We start from the raw sequence: 11,388 nt of genomic DNA, 5'->3' as shown, positions 1-11,388 counted from the left end.
AGATTTTTAGTTTTTAGTTGAACTTTTTGATGGCTTTTAGAGAGAAGGCAGAGGATTTTGGAAGGGTAGGGAGAGAAAACTTCTAGGGTTTCTAAGAAAAATGCTGAAAGGGCCCTTTTATACCACTCCAGAACGACGCTGTTTTGCTAAGCTAGGATCCACGCGTCGACCCAAGGATCTGCACGTTGACCCGTGTTTCAACCCAACCTGATCGTAAGTTTTTCTTTTTTCATTTTCTTTTTTATTTTATGATTTTCATTTTCATTTTATTTATTTTACCTATATTTTGTATTCTAATTGTTTCTTTTTTTCTTTTATATTTAAAAAAAAAAGAAAAATGGAAAAGAAAATAATTATAAAAAAAGAAAAGAAAAAGGGAAATATAAAATTTTAATATTTGGCATATAGTAATAATTCAAGGCTTGGATAATTTGAAATCGAAATTGGTACCATTCTTGGATGGGTATTATAGGGGTGCTACAACCTTCCATAAACATAATCGACTCCCGATGTAGACACCCCATTTTGTTCGAAGTTTTTTGTCAATTGAGACCAATTCAAGCTCAATTGTAGGAATTTTCATTCATTTTTATTTCATATTTATCATTATTTTTTATTTTTATTTTATGGTCTATCTATTGTATTTTTTTTCTTTCTCTCCATTATCTGATTAATTAATAAAAAAAAAAGAAAAAAAAAAGCTGAAAGATCAAGATTAGGTTTGGTGATTGTGATGATCGTTATCTAGATGCTAATATTTAGCTTTGGATACTAATCAGAGTTGAACTGAAACTCCATCAACATGGTTCTATAAATCATGGTGATTCATCAGCAATAAGGGAACAAGGGGGTAATAACAAAAAAGAAAAAATGATCGAGTGATTCCTAAGAACATCAGTAAGGTCCTAGGAAAACTATTACCAGCAGAATACTCCTTGCATAGTTATCCAGGCCCAGTCTGCCATCAACGCACAATCGAACCCCAAAGCTACACACAAAAAGCCACAAAAAGTACAAAAAAAAATCGAGCAAAACTTCATCACCATCCTTAACACACTGTTACATCCATATTGCCATCTACACCCTCACTAAACCATGTTGCCATTTCCAACCAGCCAAAAAACATCCCACTACATCATCAACTCTTGTGAGATACCCCTAAACAACACCACTTACCAAAAGCCTTTTTTGTCTGATTCCATTCAATCCTAATTCTATCAGCAAGAGTCATACAGCCACCAAACACCTAGCAAAAAAAAAATCCAGAACACCCAGCAATTACTCAAAAGACTCCAGGAAACAAAAAACAAATAGCAGAGCAAAACCATCTCACCATCCACAAATCCATCACGGTGGAACCAAGGTGGTATGTCGCACACCCAACCACAGCCCCAAGTTAAATTCCAACAAATAGTCAGAATTGACCATTGTTATGATTGCAACCCCGTAGCCTAAAAAAGAATCTCGCTCCATCGTCTTGCAAAACAAAAAGAAAATAAGGGATTGGAAAGGAATATACAGAGAAAAAAATAGAGTAACCCAGTGGTATCGAGAATAAAAATATGGGATTATATAGAAAAGTAGCAGCACACATATAGAGCCCTCACTGAGCTCTACCAATGCAAACAGTCTCCACCTATCGAAGTCCCTTAGCACTAACATATACAGAAGCTACCAGCTACAGGTACTGGGACTTGCCACCACTATCAGCTTCTTATTGGACAATCACCTCTCGTCAGTCAGTCACATCAACATCAATTCAAAAACGTGGTAAAATAAAAAACCAAAGATCAGAAATGAAAAGCAGAGGATTAAATAAAATAAAAAAATAGAGAGGAAAAAATGGAGAAACCAAAACTTACCCTGACAACAACGGTGACAAGCGATGATCGACCCAACTTCTGGGAAATCCGTACGGTACGATGAGGATGAAGGATTTGATGAGAGAAATAATATACTAAAAGTTGGAAATGATCCGACAGTGGAAAATGTTGGAATGAAGAAATGAAAACCCGAAGCATCAACTTCAGATCTATGCCTGTAGAGAGAGATTTTTGAAAAAATGAGCCCATATTCGAGACGAGAAGCTCATGAAGTAGCGACGGGAAAAATTTTAGCTTGATTAGTCATCGAACGATGGCAGAGTACGACGACGTCAGTGACGGATCACGACGACGTCAGTGTCAAAATTTGGAAACCTTTGAAGTTTCCATCCTTAGTTCTTCTATCCTTAAAGAGAGAGAGAGAAAAGCTGAGGGTAGAGAGAGAGTGTAAGGGAGACATCTGAGGCGGAAGGTTTAAATTCTGGCTTATATAACTGCATAAAATGACGTCGTTTTAGATATTAGCTAAGAGCAAGATTTGTGCGTTTTCACCTTGTTCCACTATTCTCGAACGCTGACCTGTGTTTCAATCCACTCCCATAAACTGTTGCTAAGTCGAATTGAGCTGAGCCACGTCCCCTGAACCTCTCCCTTTCAATTGATTTTTACATTTGGAGTCGAATCTCGTCAACTCTCTAGTCAAGTCGTTTTAATTTTTTTTTTATTTTTTTTTATTTTTTGTTTATTTTTTGTATTTTTTAAAATATTTTTTGCATGAATAAATTTAAAAAAAAAAGGATAAAATATAAAATAAAATTTTCAAGAAACATATTTTTAAAGAAAAATTAAAAGTATCAATTTTCTTAAAAAATAAAATTTTTAAAAAATATTTTTGAAAAAAGTTGAAAATAACCGTTTTCCTTAAAAATAAATTTTTCTAAAAAAAATATTTTTTAGGAAAAGTTAAAAGTATAAGTTTTCTTAAAATAAAGAATTTTCAAACAATATTTTGAGGAAAAGTTGAAAGTATCAATTTTTTTTTAAATTAAAAATTTTAAAAAAAGTATTTTGAAGAAAAGTTGGAAGTATCAATTTTTCTTAAAAATAAAAATTATCAAAGAAAAACATTTTTAAGAAAAAGTTGAAAGTATCAATTTTTCTTGTATAAAAACAATGGTTTTTTTTTATAAAATCAAAAGAAAATTATTTATATCAAAAGTCGAATCATTATTCTTTTTTTTAAAATTTTATTTATTTTTTTCCTTTTTTTTCTTAAAAATTTTTAATGTTAAATAATCCGACGAAGGAGCCTCTGTAAGAGAAACAATGATTTTCTTGTATACTCTTGAGGTGAGAAATTTTTTTAATTTTCTGTCAAAAGTATTTGAGTCAATTAATAATAATTTTTAATAATTAATTACTTGATAAATTTTTTAGGCTTAATGGATAACACAAAATCAAGCTGGTACCATCATTCGATGGGCGTTGTGAAGGTGGTATAACCTTCTTCATATGTAATCATACTTTCAAACCTTGTTCTAATTAATAGATCTGAATCTATTCTTTTAGGGACCTTTAAGCTTAGGTGTTCCTTGAAAGGATAGATTCATTAGGTGACTAATCGCACCTAAATAAAAAAAATTAGTAGTGACTCATTAAGTCAATGTCTAGCGATAGATCTCCAAATCTAAATGTTATGAATGTTTGACAACTTCGCTGGGGACAAGTCGAGAGTCAAGCCAGCAAATAAATTTATGTTATCCAAAAGCCTAATAAAATTGAATTTTTTTTTTGTAAAAATTTTTATGCATTCATTTTGTTTATTTGTTTGATAATTATGTCATCAATATGCATGTGCATGACATGAGTTCTATATCCGAATTCCGTCCCTCTAAGAGGGAGTAAAGTATCTATGCTTTCTTGAGGTTTTAATGCCTCTGCAGTGGCTAGCGAAATACTCCCACTCAAATTAAACTTTTTCGCTTACAACTAGTAATGGATGAAGATTGGGCTACCTTACTAGTCTGTGACGGACAATGGTGTAAGGAGAAATTTGGGAACCTTTAGACTTTAGCCTTGAACCACATATAGTGAATCTTAGAAGTACCTAACCCTAAGATAGAGCCCTTCCTACCCAATGATAGATATACCTCGAAACTAGAACACAAGAAAGAATAAGTTGTGTTGATCTAACCATTTTGATTATTTGACTTTATGCATTTGCATTATCATGTCATTGTCATATGTAACATTGTGCATCTGCATCATTTTCATATTAGATTTTATCCATGAAAATGTAAATTTCATTCGTGCATCAACATATCATACATAAAGCATAACATGACATTTCTAATCATAATTATGGTGCTAAAGGTTCAACGATAGCTCCACCAAGCAACTTCACTCACCAAGACAATACAAGAGCTCGAGTCAGACAAATGGAACAAGAAAATTGCAATTGTCTTGAGAGGATAGAGAAAGCTCAAGAAGCTAGAATGAGAGTTGAATAAGATTTTGAAAACTTTGAACAAGTTAAATAAAGGAAAGAGTGTATAAGAGAATACCAGCCAACAAGACCATCCCTCATAAGAGGAGGATAACCCACTTACCCTCTTGGTTTTGGGCCACATCAAGTCCAGCGTGTATAAGGTCCACCACTATAGCAGTTTATCTATCATATAGGGTACACATACCCTGAAATACCATCAACTTCAAATCTGAGGCAGTATTAGAGTTATGTAAATTCTGTCTTTTCTGAAAAGGTAGTAGAATCAATATCGATCCCTAATTTGGATGATCCAGAAGGAAAAGAAAAGCTGAGGCTCAAAAAGAAAGAGACTTTAGAAGCCTCAAAAGTTGAACAGAAGATGAACTTGTTAGAGGAGAGGTTACAAGCCATAGAAGTTATTGGTTCTTATAGTTCAATGGATGTTGCTGGGCTCTGTTTAATCTTGGATGTTGTTATTCCTTCAAAATTCAAAATGCCAGAGTTCAAGAAGTATGATGGTGCAAAATGTCTGAAAACTCACATTACCATGTACTATCGAAAAATAGCTGCCTATGCTAATAATGAGAAGCTATTGATGCATGTATTCTAAGATAACCTTATGAGCTTTAATGCTAGATGGTATGTCCAGCTAGACAAGACTCGTATTTGTTCTTAGAGCAATATGGCTCATGCCTTTATTAGTCAGTACCGATATATTATAGACTTAGTCTCAGATCACTTTTCTTTACAGAATATGGAAAAAAAAGTAACTGAATTATTTAAAAAGTATGCCTAAAGATGGAGAGATATCGCTTCTCAGGTGCAGCCTCTTTTGACTAAGAAAAAGACCACTATATTGTTCATCAGCACTTTAAAATCTCCCTATTATGAAAAGATGATAAGGAATGCCACGAAAAATTTTATCAACATGGTAATCTTAGGCGAAATCATTAAAAATGCCATTAAAAATGGTAAGTTGAAAAGAGGGGAAACCAAAAAGCTGCTAAAAAAAGAGAGATTAAAGTTCAAGCCATGAACCTTGATAAATAGTTCAGGTTCAACCTCATCCACAAGGTTAGGCCCCATGCTATCCTACTATAAACAATATCTCACCTTACCCTTACCAATCATATCCACAACTAGCTTACTTACCAATTTACCAATCAACCTTTCAAGTACCTACATATGATTCTAGTCATATCATTACATCAGTTTCAAAGCTTAACAACTAAGCGAATGGTTCAAAGAGATCTCGAGATAACCAAGAAAGGGCACATATTGACCTTATCCCTATAACTTATACTGAGTTATTCCCAAAATTGATCAAAAACAACTTGGTATCTCCAGTTATTCTGGAACCATTGAAGCCACCTTATCTAATGTGATACGATACTAATACGACGTGCAATTATCATAATGGGAATATGTGTCATTTTATTGAAACTTGGCCTACTTTTAAACATAAAGTGCAAAGTTTGATCCAAAAATATTGAGTGAGTTTCGATGAATTAGGAGGGTAAGATGTCAATAAAAATCCTTCACTTGATTGCACAGGAGCATGATTTTAGAGAAGGATGTTAAGGCTGGTTGGAAGCTACCTGTCATCCTAGATTTCTTTCATAGTAATGTTAGTATTTCTTTTATGTAATAGGATTTCATTTGTTATCATTTTAATAAAAGACAAGTCGATGCATTTCATTACATTTTTTCTTTCATTCAACCATTGTTCTGTGCTTTGTCACCTTTCATAACTTTTCATTTCCATTCCTATTCTCAATGATGAATGTTTAGACAATGATGCTAGCAATAATTATGAGATTTAATTTTGAAAACTCATTCGCCTTGATCTGAAGAGATTATTTGAGTAAAAAAAGCTAGCTACTAGCAAATATGGAATAGATATATCTTAAAAATGTGCAAAAATCTATAAGCTTATTTTTGTTCAATAGATGAAATTCAAGGAAAGCATTCACATTTGAGATGAAAAATGTCCATCTTTCTTTTATCATTCGAAAAACCATTCATTGTTACCCCTTTGAGCCTATTATGATTTCTTTTTGTAAATAACCCTGACCAAAAATCACTCTCTACACTGGGAGATATTTAAAAAAAAAAAGGTAAAAAAAATCGTAAAAGGTCTCAAAGATAGAAAAAAAGGAAAGATAAAAAAGCAAAACAAAGAAAAAAGAGAAAAAAAAGAAATGAATGCCACAAATGATTTAGGACAAAATAAGGGGAACCCTTTTGTGAAGAATGAGATCGATGAAAAAGGAAAAATAGTGAAATGATGTAAATTAGGGTAAAATGCCAAGTTACATCAAATAATGAATGATCATTTGGTTTTAAACCCTTTAAACACATATTTTGAACCTATTTTATCCATTTCTTTCATGACCCCTCACCATGGCTTATATTACAACTTTAAAAAATCCATTTGGATTAAGTATGAATGCTCGAATTGAATGATCATATGTTGGTCAAAGGCATGCTTATGATAGAATAATGGAATCATGTTATATTGAGATTGATGTGTGAGAGATATCAATAGTGGATGAAAGATGATGAAAAAAGAAAAAAAAGGATGAAAAAATGGAAAAAAAGAAAAATGAAAAAATAAGAGAAAAAAAAAAGAGAAATGAAAAAAATGAAAAGAAAAGAGAAAACTTAAATTGAAAACCCGAAGGGACGATTTGGGTAGACAAATTTTTGAGCTGAAAATTAGATGAACAATTCAAATATATGAAAGATCAAGGCATTTAAAGATCCTCCAAAGCTGGGGCAAAATTTGATGAGCTCAAAATGATTTCGACAATCAATGGAATGAGTTTTTGAAAAAAAATCCTAGATTAATCTTCAAAATTTTTTGAATATTCATTGTTTGGATATACCACTCATCCCAGTGACATGCATCTAACTTTTTTCTTTCTCCATTTGTTTTTGTACCAAACTCGTATTCACTGATTACTTTCTCTCGATTCACTCAGTGCTATTTTATTTTCGCATCTCTAGAATGAATTAAGAAAATGTATGATTGCATTATCTTTGTCATGAATTGAGATGGTGATGAATGAATGATAATGTGCATAAAAGATTCGTACATTCCTTTGAAAGAAATCTAAGATGATAAGGCAAAAATGATGAAGAGATGGCGAAAACTTGAGAAAATGACACATGGGATGGCCAAATGATGAACATGGGGATGAATTGCTCAACAAAATGAATAGAGGGAAAAAATATAAAATGATGATGTCATCAAAAAATGAATATGGTGATACCTGATGAGGATCAATGGGTGAAATTCATTCTAGAATTGTTAGTGTTAAGAAACTTATGAATGATGAATGAGTGATGAACATAATATGAAATTTCTAATGCTGAAAACCCTATGAATTATGATTAGGTGGTATAGGGCAATGGATAAAACTCATTTTGAAATTGTTAGTATTGAGAAGCCTGTGAGTGGAGACCCAACGATGAAAGACAAAAACTTGTTTTGAAATTGCTAATGCTGAAAAACCTATAAATGATGATCAAGTGATGAAAATGATGAGGATCAATTGACAAAACTCGTTGGAAAATTATAAAATGGTGGGGTCTTGAGAACTGTGGTACCACATTTTGATTAAGATTTCATGACACGAATATCCACATTACATGCATTGCATTTGCATTATTGTTTGGAGAATATTTGAAACTTTGGTTTGGCTATGCATTTGCATTAGTAAAAATTTGAATCATGGTTACGAATATGACATTATGAGTATCTAGATTGTTGCATTTGCATCATTAAGAAAGCATTTGCATAATTGATAATGACATTCAGTACATACAAAATTTTGACTTTGGTAAAAATTTAAAGCTTATCTAGAAAAGCAATTTTGTGTATTTTGATGAAGTTTTGAGTTTTAAATGAGAATCTTTAAGATGTTTTCAAATGAAAATCTTTGAGTCTTAAATGAAAATCTTTAAGACGTTTCTAAATGAGAATCTTTGAGTCTTAAATTAAAATTTTTGAGACATTTTCAAATGAAAATTTTTTAGTCTTAAATAAGAATCTTTTAGACATTTTCAAATGAAAATCTTTGAGTCTTAAATTAAAATCTTTAAAATGTTTCCAAATAAGAATCTTTGAATCTTCAAATTAAAATCTTTGAGTTTTAAATGAGAATCTTTGAGTCTTAACTGAGAATCTTTAAATTTCAAATGAGAATCTTTGAATCCTTAAATGAGAATTTTTGAATTTCAAATGAGAATCTTTGAGGCGTGAAACCCAAAATTTGTCAAATGTAAATCTTTGAATTCAAATGAGAATATTCGAGTTTCAAATAAGAATATTTGAGATGTAAAACCCTAAAGATCGTTGAATGAGAATCTTCAAACTATAATGAAAAGTTTCGAACTCTTGGATATAAATCTCTAAAATTCAAACAAAAAGCTTTAAACTTTTTGGATGTGAATCCCAAGTTTAGGTGAACCTTTGAATTTGAATGAACTTCTGGACGAGAATCTCTAAAATTCGAATGAAAATGTTTAAATGTTGGATACAAGTCTTACAGTTTGCAAATGTGAATCTTGAGATTTTGCAAATCAAACTCTTGTAAAACTAAAATTTTGAGAGCCAAATTTTAGTGGATTCTTATGAAGCTGAAAGATTTTTGTGAATCTGAACCTTTGAATTTTGAACTCAAATTATGAATCTTTGAGCTTCTATTACAAATTTTATCAGATCCAATCTACGACTCATGTAGATATGATTGTTAAGGGACATTTTTCAAAGTTGTGGTGCCTTTGGTTTGATGAGCATTTTATTTTTCAAAGTCATTGAGCCTCTGTTTAGATGAGCATTTTATTTTAAGTCGTTGAGCCTCTGTTTAGAGAAACCTTTTATTTTTCTAAGTTGTTGAGCCTCTACTTAAATGAGCCTTTATTTTTTCAAAAGTTGTCAGCCTGTGCATAGGGGAGTTTTATGCCATTCAGCAAGTTTGAGTGTCTGATTTAAAAAAAAACAGTCGAGCTGATTATCTAGATATGAAGGGTGTCTACGTCTTTGCACAATTTCTGTTGCATAGAAACTACGCAAAAAAAAGCAGCTATAGACACTCTATTTTGTTTGAAGTTTTTTATTAATTGAGACCAATCCAAGCTCGATTGTATGAGTTTTTATTTATTTTTATTTTAGATTTTTATTTCGTATTTATCATTGTTTTTAATTTTTATTTTATGGTCTATCTATTGTATTTTTTTTCTCTTTATTATATGATTAATTAATAAAAAAAAAGAAAAAAAAGCTAAAAGATCGAGATTAGGCTTGGTGATTATGATGATCATTATCTATATGCTAATATTTAGCTTTGGATGCTAATCAGAGTTGAATTGAAACTCTATCAATAAGGTTTTATAAATCATGGTGATTCATCAGCAATAAGGGAACAATAGGGGCAATAACAAAAAAAGGAAAAAAGATTGAGTGATTTTTAAGAACATGAGTAAAGACTTAGGAAAACTATTGCCAGCAGAATACTCCTTGCATAGTTATCCAGCCCTAGTCTACCATCAACCCACAATCGAACCCCAAAGCTACACACAGAAAACCACAAGAAGCACAAAGAAAAATCGAGCAAAACTTCATCACCATCCTTAACACATTGTCACATCCACATTGCCATCTACACATTCACCGAACCATGTTGCCATTGCCAACCAGCCAGAAAACATCACACTACATCATTAACTTTTGTGAGATACCCCTAAACAACACCATGTACTGAAAAGCCTCTTTTGTCTAATTCCATTCAATCCTAATTCTATCAGCAAGAGTCATACAGCCACCAAACACCTAGCGAAAAAAGAAAATCCAGAACAGCCAGCAATTACTCAGAAGACTCTAGGAAACAAAAAACAAAAAGCAGAGCAAAATCATCTCACCATCCATAAATCCATCACGTTGGAACCAAGGTAGTATGCCACACACCCCCGATCATAACCCCAAGTTCAATTCCAACAAACAATCAGAATCGACCATTATTCTGATTGCAACCCCGTAGCCTAAAAAAGAATCTCGCTCCATCGTCTTGCAAAAGAAAAAAGAAATAAGGGATTAGAAAAGAGGATACAGAGAAAAAAATAGAGTAACCCAATGGTATCAAGAGCAAAAATAAAAGATTATATAAAAAAATAGCAGCACACATACAGAGCCCTCACTGAGCTCTACCAACGCAAACAGTCTCCACCCATCAAAGACCCTCAGCACTAACACAAATAGAAGCTACCAAGAACAGGAACCGAGACTTGCCACCAGCATCAGCTTCTTGTTGGATAATCACCCCTCGTTAGTTAGCCACGTCAACATCAATTCAAAAACGTGGCAAAATCAGAAACCAAATATCAGAAATGAAAAGCAGAGGATCAAATAAAACAAAAAAAAGAAAAAAAAAAAGGGGGAAACCCATAACTTACCCTGGCAGCAATGGTGACAAGCAACGATCGGCGTAACTTCTGGGAAATTCATACGGTGAGGACGAAAGGATTGACAAGAGAAATAATATACTAAAAGTTGGAAAGGATCCGAAGGTGGAAAAGGTTGGAACGAAGAAAAGAAAACCCGAAGCTTCAACTTTAGATCTACACCTGTAGAGAGTTATTTTTGAAAAAAAGAGCCCATATTCGAGACGAAAAGCGTAATAAATAGTGACAGGGAGAATTTTAGCTTGATTGGTCGTCGAACGGTGGTGGAGTATGGGGGCACCGGTGACGAATCACAGCGGCATCTATGGCGGAGTCTGAAATTCTCTGAAGTTTTCATCCTTGGTTCTTCTATCCTTAGAAAGAGAGAGAGAGAAAGTTGAGGGTAGAGAGAGAGTGTAAAAGAGAGATCTAAGGCAGAAGGTTTAAATTTTGGCTTATATAGTCGCATAAAACGATGTTGTTTTGGATATTAGCTAAGAACAAGATCCGCTCGTTTCCACCTGGTTTGACCCTACTTGAGCGCTGACTCATATTTCAACCGACTCTTAGAAACTGTTGCCGAGCCGAGCCGAGTTAAGTCGCGTCACTTGAGCCGTTCCCTTTCAATCGATT

At 32.9% G+C, this 11,388-nt stretch overlaps 2 long non-coding RNA genes across 2 annotated transcripts; both read right to left on the bottom strand.

The window, feature by feature from the left end:
- Window positions 1–783: 783 nt before the first annotated feature.
- LOC149514738 (uncharacterized) lies at window positions 784–1,855 on the bottom strand. Its single transcript, XR_016327981.1, has 2 exons — window positions 1,334–1,855; window positions 784–1,246 (listed from the first exon to the last, which is right to left on the bottom strand). It is a non-coding gene; the product is annotated as an uncharacterized LOC149514738 (long non-coding RNA).
- A 7,838-nt stretch (window positions 1,856–9,693) lies between these two features.
- On the bottom strand, window positions 9,694–11,186 carry LOC111302030 (uncharacterized). Its single transcript, XR_002691590.2, has 3 exons — window positions 10,502–11,186; window positions 10,237–10,381; window positions 9,694–10,147 (listed from the first exon to the last, which is right to left on the bottom strand). It is a non-coding gene; the product is annotated as an uncharacterized LOC111302030 (long non-coding RNA).
- Between the last annotated feature and the right edge of the window lie 202 nt (window positions 11,187–11,388).

The sequence above is a fragment of the Durio zibethinus genome, chromosome 15, assembly GCF_047325235.1.
Source record: "Durio zibethinus cultivar Kanyao isolate XHJ-2024 chromosome 15, ASM4732523v1, whole genome shotgun sequence".
NCBI lineage: Eukaryota > Viridiplantae > Streptophyta > Magnoliopsida > Malvales > Malvaceae > Durio > Durio zibethinus.
Note: the sequence above shows the minus strand (reverse complement) of the source record. Positions and strands in the feature narration are given on the sequence as shown.